General features: G+C 41.7%; 1 protein-coding gene and 1 long non-coding RNA gene across 2 annotated transcripts in view; both read right to left on the reverse strand.

Moving 5' to 3' along the window:
* The window catches only part of LOC145722754 (uncharacterized), a 10,552-nt gene extending 3,175 nt beyond the window's left edge, over positions 1-7,377 (reverse strand). Inside the window, exon 1 of the long non-coding RNA XR_014147262.1 lies at positions 19-7,377. This is a non-coding gene — a long non-coding RNA (uncharacterized LOC145722754). The remainder of the gene's footprint in view (positions 1-18) is intronic.
* MEGF10 (multiple EGF like domains 10) overlaps positions 1-11,946 on the reverse strand; it is a 349,303-nt gene that overhangs the window by 295,798 nt on the left and 41,559 nt on the right. The gene's annotated exons all lie outside the window — the stretch shown is intronic.

Consider the following 11,946-nt stretch of genomic DNA (forward strand, 5'->3'; position numbering starts at 1 on the left):
AAAAAAAAATATACTGGCCTGCAGGGCAAAGCCCTCAAGATCTGATATGGTCTATTTTGCATCTCTATTTTAGTCTCATTTCATGCCATAAAATATATGGATTGAGACAAACAGTGGACCTAGAGTCAGGGCAGCTGGTACCATCTAGGCCCAGTTCTCCTGTGTAACTTTTATCCTTTCTACATCTCTCTATGCTCATCAATGAAATGAGAATAGGAATGCCTATGCTCCTGACCTGAGAAAGTTTTAGCAAGAATTAAATGACTTACAAATTATAAAAGCCTTTTAAATGAACAAATATATATATAACAATAACATTTTGTTATTTTTATTATTATTATGCAACCTGCAGACACTTAATAAATATTAATGGGGAAATGAAACAGGCAGATAAATGATAGAGAGCAGACTGAATGATGACAAGAAGGGAGGATCAGAGAAAAGATATGACATAACATCAATTCCAGCTCTTGGCACCTTAAGCCAGTGTCTGTCGCTGGTGGCAACATAGAAAGAATCAGGATGCTTTAAGTCCAGTGCAGTGTTTAAAGAATGCAGGGCTTCGTTTCTGGTGAGGGATAATCTCACGCACAATTCCTGCAGCTCCATGCAGTTAATGAGGCAGCTAGCAGCACCTGTTCAGAATTTACCCAGCAAGAAATGTCATGGGTAGGAGGCAGGAGCTAAGAGGCAAGGCTCACATTCATCGACGCACATTGCTAGTCTTCCGGAGACAGCAAAATATTTAACTGCTGAGCAGCAAATCCCATTTGACTGTTTAAGTAAAAGGTAGTGATTAATATCAAGCTAAAAGTGTGTGCCTTTCTACATTTTATTAAATAAAATACACTAATGGCAAACGTATGAAATAAAATTGCATTTTCGACAAGGTTTTCATTCTCCCATGAACTAAGCATCACAGGAGATTTGGTTCTGCATTTAGTCATCCATCCATTTATTCGAACAAACATCTCTTAAGTGACTATTATGTGCCAGGCTTTATCCCACAAACAGAGGGACTAAAAGATGAATAACCTTATAGTCTGAGGACTAGGGGGTGGCAGGAAGGGGAGAGAGAGAGGGAGAGAGAGAACAACTTAAATGCAATATGACACAATAAAACACAAGTTGAGTCAGGATGCAGTGGGCTCACAGGTGATCTTTAAGCAGTGGATGAGTCAGGACTCAGCTGCAGATCAGAGAAACTACTCTAGCTAGTTTAAGTAGGAAGAGATTTTATACAGGGAATTAGGTGCTAATGAAATCATTGAAAGGTCAGGAGGAGTAGTCTCCCTGCTGAGCCTGGAGGGCAGTCCTGGACCAATACTGCAGAACTGCACCCCCAGCAGGAGCTGCCCTCCCGGGCACCTTCAGGAAGCTTAGGAATCCAGAGGCTGCCAAAGCTCCAGGAATACACCTCATTAGCAGCTCTCCGGGGACGACAATTGTTCATTCCTGCTAAATCCTTACTGGAAGATGATAGATAGATAGACAGACAGACAGACTAACAGACCACTGTAACTCTTGCCATTTCACTCAGTTCTGACCTTAAGTCTTATGTGAATCCATCCGATTAGCAGAGTCCAAAGTCATATCTGGACCCCTAGCTGCAAGGGAGTCTCTTTGCAGCCTTGGCAGTCCAGGAGCCCTGGGAGGAGGTGTGAACAGGTGCAAGCACACCCAGCCCAGCAGAGAATGTAAAGACGGAGAGATCTTAGGGCAGAGAAGGGGGAGGGCTGAAGCTAGGAGGATCAGCATGGGTGTGAACCTAACCAGCACTGGAACTCTGTCCCTGACGAGCTATGAACAGAACCAAGGACCGCATTTTAAACGTCACCATCTTATTGGTCATCATCATTGTAACACGAAAGTCAAATCCACACCAGTGCAGTGTGCTGGCGGAGTGAATATGAACTCAGAGTCGAGATCCAGCAATGCTCTTTCTAGCTCTGCTGCTAACAGTGATCCTGGGATGTCATTTAACATCTCTGGCTTTAATTTTTCCCATCTGTACAATAGGGATAATTTCCACAATCCTCTGCTAATAAGTCAGGAATTAATAAGAAACAGAAATGTCAAAACTCATCATCTTGGTGTGAGTTGTTTTACACACACTAGTGGGCTATATATTTAATGGGGAAAGGGGAAGCTTCCCAGTATTTGCAGAAACTCACCTTGTGATGAGAACATTCCTTTCCTAATAATACAGTATTACAATTTTGTGTGGATAATGTTAGAATAATGGATGCCCAGTAAAGACTTGTTGATACCAAATTAAAATGTAGGCATCATGCAATTCAGTTTTCCTTGGAAATGCAGACCTCTTCCCAGCTTCCTTCTCACAGCTTGTTGTAAAAATTTGTACACACCGACCGGCAAGGTAAATAAATGAGGGAGTCAGAGCTTTGCACTGTTTGCAGAGCCTTGTGTTCAGCCCAGATGACTGCTGGGCGAGCGGATAGTCTTCCATTTCGTGGTTTTCATGAATACATAATTCATCTGGTGGCAAGAGATGTATTTCATGCCATTTGGAAAGCCATGTGTCCTTTCCTTGCAATAATGGCCTTCTCTGCCCCTGCTTAGAGACCAAGAGGCTCAGCAGCTGTTTAAGGTCAAGCTACCACTGAGTTACCAAGTTACAGCACACAGACAGTGGAGCCCATGTGGTGTGTAAATCACCTGCAAGAGCTCCGGTGATGTTAGATGGCAAAGAACTTTAAACACCGTTCTCTCTCTCTCTCTCTCTCTCTCTCTCTGTCCACCCCCCTCCCTCCAGACCAAGAGGAAAGGAGAATCCAAGCAAGCAATGAGAGATAATATACAATCAGATAAGCTTTTAAAACAGGTGATGAGCAGAGAAAGTACAATGAAACACGAACTGACAATTCCATTTCATTGGCTTTTCTGCCTCACCATTTGCATTTGTGTGGCAGTGAACGATGATCAGAAAGGAGAGCAGTACAAAATCAGGAAGCCACAAATAACCCCAGAATTAGACCCTGGGAGGTAAAAACCTGGGAGTAGATGTCTTCAAAGTGACCATCTATCTACCTCTCCATCGTGGAAGGAAAGAGTAATTCTGGGTTGAGAGCTTTCCCCAGATGAACGGAGCCAGTAACATATGTCACTGCTGTGTCTCTGTTTTTCCCTTTTTACAAACATGTACGTACCACACACACTTGAAAAGAAAGAGAGATATGTCACAAAGATGCTCTCTGCCTTAACCAATTAACAACTGCAAAATAAAAAATATGACTATACTATAATTGAATTGTCACCGGCAGAGCAAGAGGGCAATGCCAAAGTTTCCTTGTACTTATAATGAGGTTTTTCTTATATTACATGTCTTTTATTTCATCAGGCATATGCCAATTACTCCTGCCTTGTCTCTTTGACTAATGAGAATAACTGATCCCCACGTACTTTCTATCTGCCAAAGCCTCATTATCCTTTAGTCTTCCTGCTTTTCCCCAGAAAGTAGACAACACTTTTGATTCTATAAAGAATGCCTTAAAATTGATCACCATTTCAAAAAATTTCTTCTGAATTTTGGCCAACTTGACTTGCTGTTATTAACAGAGTGAAGTGTTTAAAAGTTCAGAATGTTTTACTCCTGCAGAGTAACTAGAACCCAAGGGTGCTTTATATGCCTAGGTCAGGCTGAGATTTTTTTTTTTTTTCCCCTCTGCTTTAATCTTCTTAATGTGTGGCAGCCACTGAGAGTCTGCATAGAACTATGAGAAGATGCTCGTGGGCTTGGTGGGGGGGGGGGTCAAAATCACAGAAGAATGGCTCCTCTTACATCAGCTGACATACTGTCTTTAAAGGGTTGTTATGAGGACTAATAAGGGCAGAGCAGGCACTGCAGGAATTATGGGTAAGAGCACCATACAGAGCTAGAGAAACTGGCACATGGCATCAGCCTGGGGTTGAACCTCAGAGGCCATTCCACCGGCATTCTCTGGGCCATCTCAGGATTCCTCGCTCTGACATGAGTGCCTTGTCTGTGTGGAGGACACCCTTCCTCTGCAGGCAGCAGTCAGGCTGTTATAGCTTTGTTCAAGAGGATACCAGCTGGTTCTCGAAGGCTGAAGAGGATGACTATCCAGTTTACCAAGAGGGCCCATCTGCTCTCAGCAGCTAGAGAACACAATTTCCCTGGCATATCGCGGGGGTATGGATGGGTTAACCAACTCCTTCAGGGTTAAAGAAGAGCATGATCCAGTTCCTCCAACCAACAACCTACGCAAGATTTACAAAGCGGAAGAAGACCCCGGAGACTTCTTGCTTAAATATCCAAACATAACAACATATTGTATTCTCGGTCTCTGGATAATTGCTCTTGCTTTTTGCTTCCTGTTGCCTGAACAGCCTCGGTGCCCGTGAAGTACCTGCAATACGGGGCCAAAGCTTCCACAGAGGCACGACGTAGGAGCCGCAAAGAATACCTTTGCCAACTGCAATGTTTCCCATTCTCTCCAAGCTGCTTACAGAAAACAAAACAAAACAAAACAAACCCCCCAAATACCTGCCTTATTAATTATTCTAACCATTTGCCAGTTGCTTAGGTTTTAAGGAAGCTTTTGTGTTTTAAAAGCACATTTGTGTTTAAACGCCAACGTAAATGAAGCACAGAAATGAAGAGAGAAGCTGCCGTGAGGGATTGTAGTTCACGAAGGTGGTAGTTCTTCCCCGTTTTAGCTATTTCACTCTAAGGACATGAAACTATTATCAAACTGTCTTCCCTTGCAGGCCTCAAGGACGGATTTAATTTGGTACGATTCTCAGACTTGATGGCTAATAGCAATAATGCTGAACACAAACATCTGGACTCACTACAGGAAATCATTCCCTTCATTTCGAGAGCCAGGCGCAGACCTAAGTGAACGGCACCGAAGAGTTTCCGCCGGTGGAGGAAGGAAACAGAAAGGTTTTCTGTGAGGCGAGGAGGGAGACTGACAAGAGAGGCAAACGGGACTTCAGAGAACATTCTCCTGCCACCCGAGTGGTAATCAATTGGGAATTTTTATATTTAGAAAATGGTAGAGCAAGAGGTATAGAATATAGGATTTTTCCTTCTTTTTTAAAAGTAAATCACAAACACTCTTCATTTTGCCAAAATCTTGCACTGTATCCTAAAAAGGAGGATAGAAGAGGTGCAGGGAAGATTTTTCACAAGCATTGTATTTGCAACCTTGGTCCCGGACCAACAAGACAGAGATAAGGTTGACACAAACCCCCATGCTAGAGTTTGTGGAAATCCAATCTATCTCTAAATATCTGGGTAGGGAAAAGGATTTACAGTAACAAAATGATTCTTTTCAGTCTCTACCAAATTGATGTTCCCTCTGGGGTTTCCTGTGATCACACTCTTTATGTCAGAGACCCTAACATGGAACCCAAATCCTTCTCAGTGACTCCACTTGTCATTTGCCCCCTCACCATTCCCATCTCTGCATACACACGTAGCAGAAATTTCACTGAAAAGGGGGGAGCCACCACATGGGTGCGATGGGGGACATGTTTTGTAAGCTGTCACATCTTAAAAGATTGTAAGAAAAGCACTTAAAAACTGTATTACTCCCTTTAGCTATCCTACTACCAGTAATTTCTTAGTGGTTGCAGCCAACCTAGCTGTTTAAGCTCCCGTGGTTTTGCTGATTCTTCTCGCTTCTCTCTCTTCATACCTGTTGTGGGTTGAATTATGTCCCTCAAAAAGATATATTCAAGCCCTAACCTCTAGCATTGGCGGATAAGACCTTGTTTAGACATAGAGTCTTTGCAGATGTAATCAAGTTAAGATGAAGCCATTAAAAGTGGTCCCGGATCCAATCTGACTAGGGTCCTTATAAGAAAAGGAGAGGCACAGACGAAGACACACAGGGAGAATGCCATAAGACCACAGGGGCCGAGATTGGAATGCTGCAGCCGTGAGCCAAGGAACACCAAGGATTACCAGCCACCACCAGAAACTAGCAAGAGGCACAGAAAGAGTCTACCCAGAGTTCCGTGAGAGAACATGGCCCTGCTGACATCTTGCTTTCACACATCTAGCCTCCAAAACTGTGAGAGAATAAATGTCTGTTATTTTAAGCCCCCAATTTGTCATACTCCATTACCTCAGCCCTGGGAAAATAATACAAGACACCCCCTTCCTTTTCTCTCCCTCCATCCCGCTTTCTCAGCAGAGATATCTAGCATCTCTTTTATTATCCTGACGCCTGCCCTCGGATCCTCAACTTTGACCCATGAGCAGCTAATGAATGCATTTTCTTATTCAAGGACAGCTCCCTCCCTAAGCGAAATTCTGGTTCCAGAGGTCAAGAAAATATTGTCTTCTTCCCTGCCTATCATGTGTTTAGATTATAAAAGCAATCCAAGCACCTCCATGAGATTTGAGGGTCAAAACAAACTAGAGGCTGCTTGTGTTCAAATAAGGAGACCCTTTTGCTTCATAATCATTAACAGCTTTCTGTTGTCAAGAGGGACGAAGACCTGCATGCTTATCAGAACCTACAAAGCACCTGTGAACTGGCCTCTCCCTCCCTCTGCCTCACCCTGGACTGCTCCCCCTCTTCACTCTTCCATCTGATCACACTGGCTTCTTTCAGATCCTTGTTTTCAACACAGTGTTGACTCTGCTGCTCTTGCGGCCTGGGACTCCCTGCTCCAGCCCCCTTCTGGGCAAATGCCTCATCACTCTCCGATCTCAGCTCAACTGGACCAGCCTCAGACAGGTCTCTCCTGCCACCCCAGGACCCAATCACATCCCCCGCTTACAGACCTTTATGGCACCCACTGGTTTTCCTTACTAATGTTTATTAGTTTTTAATCACAATAGAAACTCTTTTAATTGAGCTTCTGGGGTGGGGGGGATTAACTGATGTTTTCAAATCCATCTGTGAAACATACTGACTGATGGCCTGGAGGGTGATAGATGCTTGTGGCTTCTGCGGTCTAATACCCTCACCACTCCTACCCCCACAGAATGAGCTCTAGCCCTTCTAAGAGGGTGTTGCTTTTGTTCCCCAACCTGCTTACAGCAGTTGTACTTGATGACTATAATTATGTAGTTTAATTAAATATCACATAAACTGATCAAATAGGAGCATAAAAAGAGACTTGCTCTTTCTATGAAAAGTGAAATGCTTTGGAAAGACTAGAAAAAGCTGGGGGGGGGTGCAGTGGGGATTGCTCTTAGATTAGAGGTAAGAAAGACAAGTGTAAAAGACTGGAGAAAAAAGTGATAAAAATCTAAATGAACTCAAATTACTTCGCAAGTGCCTTTAAGTTCTTCCTCCACGTTAAAGTATCTGAAACTGGAAGTTGTAGGTGATGTGCATTCAAGTGCAAAATTATGCAAAAAATGACCCTGTCAAATTTGGCAAATAAATGTTCATTTATGATTTTAAGTAAAAAATAAAAGTTTATATATATATACACACATATACACATGTATATACACATATATATGCAATGTCTATATACACATATGTAGATACATACATATATGAATGTATATATATAATATTAAATATATAAATGTGCATGTGTATATACATAGTTGACCCTTCTTGAACAGCATGCATTTGAACTACATGGGTCCACTTATATGCATATTTTTTTGATGAATACAGTACACTACTGTAAATGTATTTTCTCTTCCTTATGATTTTCTTAATAACATTTTCTTTTCTCTAGATTACTTCACTGTAAGAATACAGTATATAATACATACAACATACAAAATATGTGTCCATCCACTGTTCATGTTATCAGTAAGGCTTCTGATCAACAGTAGGCTATAGTAAGTTAAGTTTTGGGAGAGTCTTCTGTAGAAGACCGTTCAGGATGTTAGGGCACGTTTGAGGACAGCAATGTCTTTTCTTTCTGATGGGTAAGCTGACTGCCCTGTTTTATCTGAATAGGACTCCATGGATGGGTATGAATCTGAACAGAGAACAAAGGAAACACATTTTACTCTTTTCTCCTCTCTTTATACTGTGAGAAATCTATCCTCCTCCATGATCCCGGCTTAGTGAACATAACAGATGGATTGAATCCATAAAAATGAAAAACTTTTCCCATTTCAACTTCATTTCCTGCTTTTCTAGGTAAAACAAAACTTTCCCTGAGGAAATGATGTAAATGCACTCACACGTTCTTAAAAGATCCCACATAGCACAAAATATTGCTATGTACTACACCATGTTGTTTTCACTTACTTTTAAAAAGAAATATGAGGGTGGTAGCAGAAAAAAAAAATATCGATAGGATTTGGGAAATGCTTTCTAATCCCTGCCTCATTGTGATCCCCTTCCTTAAGCTTCAGTTTCCTTGTCTATCACATGGGGTCGGTAAAAATACATACCATACCTATTTTACAGAATTACCGTAAAGGATTTAAGTATGTAACATACATGAAAACCCTTGAAATACTACAAAAGGTGATACAAATGTATACTGCTACTGCTACTACAAGGTCTCCATGCCATATTTGCTCACCAGCTTCTGTCCCTGCCCTCCCTTGCACCTGGCAGGCCGCACACAATTCTTTGCCTGCAGCACAGACCCAAGCAGTCTTGTGTGATTGCACTTGAGTGTACAAGGGAAACTACTGATTTTGGAGAAGACAAGAATGGTCCTGCTCCAAATAACCTTCTGGGGAAATCCACGGGATACTCAATCCACATCTCTGCCCAGAGTCTTTTCTAGACAGATACAGAGAGGGGGCATGAGTCAGGGCCCCTGTTAAAAAGCACAATGCCATTGCCAGTATGAGTTTAAACTTAAACAGCGTTGGTATCCATCTGTAAAATGTCACGTCTGTTAGTTCCATCCTAGCAGCTCAAATGTAGAAAGTCACAAATCCGCCTCCTTCAATAAAATATAAAAATCTAGAGTCTCTGTATAATATATGTGCACTCAAGCTATACTAATTTATTCTACAATTACTTTTATTTTTTAGCAATTTGGCTCTTATACTACATAATTAATGATGTTTACATGGAAAGGTTCTTTAATGTAAATGGCATAAGTGGATTACTGAGCAAGCCTTAAAACAAATAAACATTTTTCTCCTTTTAAAATTTTCTTCACTCTCCTCTGGCACAAGAGCAGAATTTTTTAAATGTCAAGCGGGATATAGAAATCAGGCTTCTGAGGTCCATTCTCCCCTGGTAAGACAGGCTTATAATTCTGTTTCCTGTAATGGTTGGCCTGGGGGGGGTCAACACTGACCTTGCTGACCCAACACATCCAGACTCAGAAGCCTGTCTTTTCTTTGGGAGGTTGCCACTGTTTTTCTCCATGACCTTAAACGTAACACAGTATCTGGCCCTTACAGATCATTTCCTGAAGAGTTTGCTGGGGATGAGACACTCATGAGATAAATAAACAAGCTCACTATAAAGACCTGAAAAAGACCAGGGAAGAAAACCTACCAGGTTTCTAAATACTCCTACTGTCATGATTACATCAACATCAACCGTGGTGGGTGCCCCTCCTAGTCAAAGTTCAGATCGCATGTTTCTCAAGTAGCGGTACAGAGCCAGGTTACAGTAAAATAGAGTTGGCTTGACGGTCACTACCTATCAGGACACATGTTATCTCTTTTAAGGTATTCGCAAGGGAAAGCATTGCCATCAAAAGCCTTTTCTTTACTCCTGTTCTCCCAGAGGCAAAGGCACGGGGATGGGAGTGAAGATGCCTTCCTCCACACCACACATCCAGCTTTAGGAGGCCTTGTGGGGAAGCCTGGCTCCAAATCATCTCTGGAAGGAAGGGTCCTCTAAAGTACCCTTCAAGTTATCTCAGGAGTTGCAGACCAGACTCTACCAGCAGGCTTTCTCTAGGGCAGACTTTAGTCTCTAACCGTAGGGCTGGCAGAGGCTTGAGATCTAAGAGAACTCAACCCACGTGAGAGATCCTGACACCAGTCCTATCCACAGTCCCAGGGCAGAGCTTCAAATTGGAGCCCTGATCTGGAGGACAAGAGATAGGTCAAACGCCTAGGACAAGCATGTTTTGAGTGAACATAACTGTACAAGACCTATTGCTGTATTAAGACCTTCATGTTCCCTAAATGCTTATTTTCACATCACTTCAAGCATGTTAATATGTGTATACATCCCACAGGTAATTATTTTTCTACAAAGAATTTTATAATTTTTCTTTTAAAATTATTTGGCTAAAGTAACTAATTTAAAATGTGCTGTGATTTCTCAACACTCATCATGTATATTTAGGAACTCTCAGTTGGTGAGAGCATCTCATCTTAAAACTGTTCTCAAATGGAATGAAATTGTTATGAACATTAACTCTAGCAATTAATGAAGCTGACACAGTATTATATTTTGTGACCATTTAATAAATGTTGATTAATTTTGCTTTGGCAGTTTTCTAATTTTAGAGGCTATAATTTTTTCCAGTCAGACTCCATACATTTTCCCAGACAAGCTCATATGCCCAGCACTGTGAGCCCACTACCTAGAGACTAAGCTTGTCCTCTGGGTTTTGGGCATTCCGCCAAGCACTCCCTAAATGACTGGGCATGGACTACAGTGAGTTCTCAGGGATTTCCAGCCATTTCATGGAATTTGTGCCCTCAACCCAAACAGTCATGTGGAGGTACCACACCTTGTGCCATCATCTGAACAACCCAAGAAAGTCTTACTAATTAGACTCAAATTCTGAAGATTTTTGTGAATTTTTGGCTCCTTAAAGAAATTTACTCATAACCAACACTAAAAGACTTCACTGTTGGCCTTTGGTAAAGTCATTCTTTTCCTTCAGTGGATGAAATCAGGTTTCATAAATCCGATTTATTTTGTTTTCCAATAAGAAATAAGATGTGGAAGGTGATTTGAAGTTGCATTCCTAGGAAGCTTTTCCATCACATAAAATGTGAGTTACGCATGTTCCATTAAGGTGTTTACAAGTAGACTCAAGATAACTTCTTTAAAAATATTATATCAGCAACTGTTAAGTGGAGTGTACTTTTTTCTCCCCCCAACCCCCGAAAGGGATTAGGTCTTATCAGGGTGTATCAACTCAAAAATAATCATAGGTAGTCTATTGACAGTCACAAATTCCCCTCTTTTGCTATCAGCAAATGCTGTAGTGATAAAGTACACATTTGAAAACTCTACTTTCTAGATGCGTCTTCCAACAATATCACAACATCAGTGTGGTTTGTTTAGGGGATACATCCCTGACCTTGGTTTGTCTTGTATCTTTTTAAAAAAATCACTAAATACATGGTGTGCGTGGATGGTTCAGTTGGTTAAGCATCTGCCTTCCGCTCAGGTCGACATATTGGGGTCCTGGGATTGAGCTCTCTGCTCAGCAGGGAGTTTGCTTCTCCCTCCCACTCTCCTTCTGTGCTTGCTCTCTCTTGCTCTCCCTCAAATAAATAAAATCTTTAAAAAATAAAATAAAATCACTAAATACATATTGAGTATGTATAGCAGTAAGCTCTTAGATACTGGTATCAGACGGGATGAGATGGGGGTCCCATCTCTGCCATTTTCTAGCTCTGAGATTAGGGCAAGTTATTAATTATTTTTTCATCTGCAAAATGGTACCAATAATGATTAAAAGGATGGTTCTCAAGATTAAGCAAGCTAATGAGTATAAAGCTGATGTGAGCAACCCATGTTAGCTTTGAGCATTGCTCTTCTTATTAGGTATCATTTTCTATTCAGAGTACCACCATTCAAGCCCCCACATCTCAGCTCTGGACTACTTAGAGGCCTCCTGCCTTCCCAGCTGGCATTCTGCTCTCACCTACCCCAACCCCTTTCATCTCCTTCCCAAAGATGAGTGATCCTTTCCATATGGAAAGGCAGTCAGTTCAACCCCCTTCCCACATACAAACAAAAACAGAGTACAACAAAAATTCCTCCAGCTGTCCTTAGCACAAAACCAGCCTGGCTCCTGCCTACC

This window comes from Leptonychotes weddellii, chromosome 7, assembly GCF_054177405.1.
Source record: "Leptonychotes weddellii isolate Sample4059 chromosome 7, ASM5417740v2, whole genome shotgun sequence".
NCBI classification, from domain to species: Eukaryota; Metazoa; Chordata; class Mammalia; order Carnivora; family Phocidae; genus Leptonychotes; species Leptonychotes weddellii.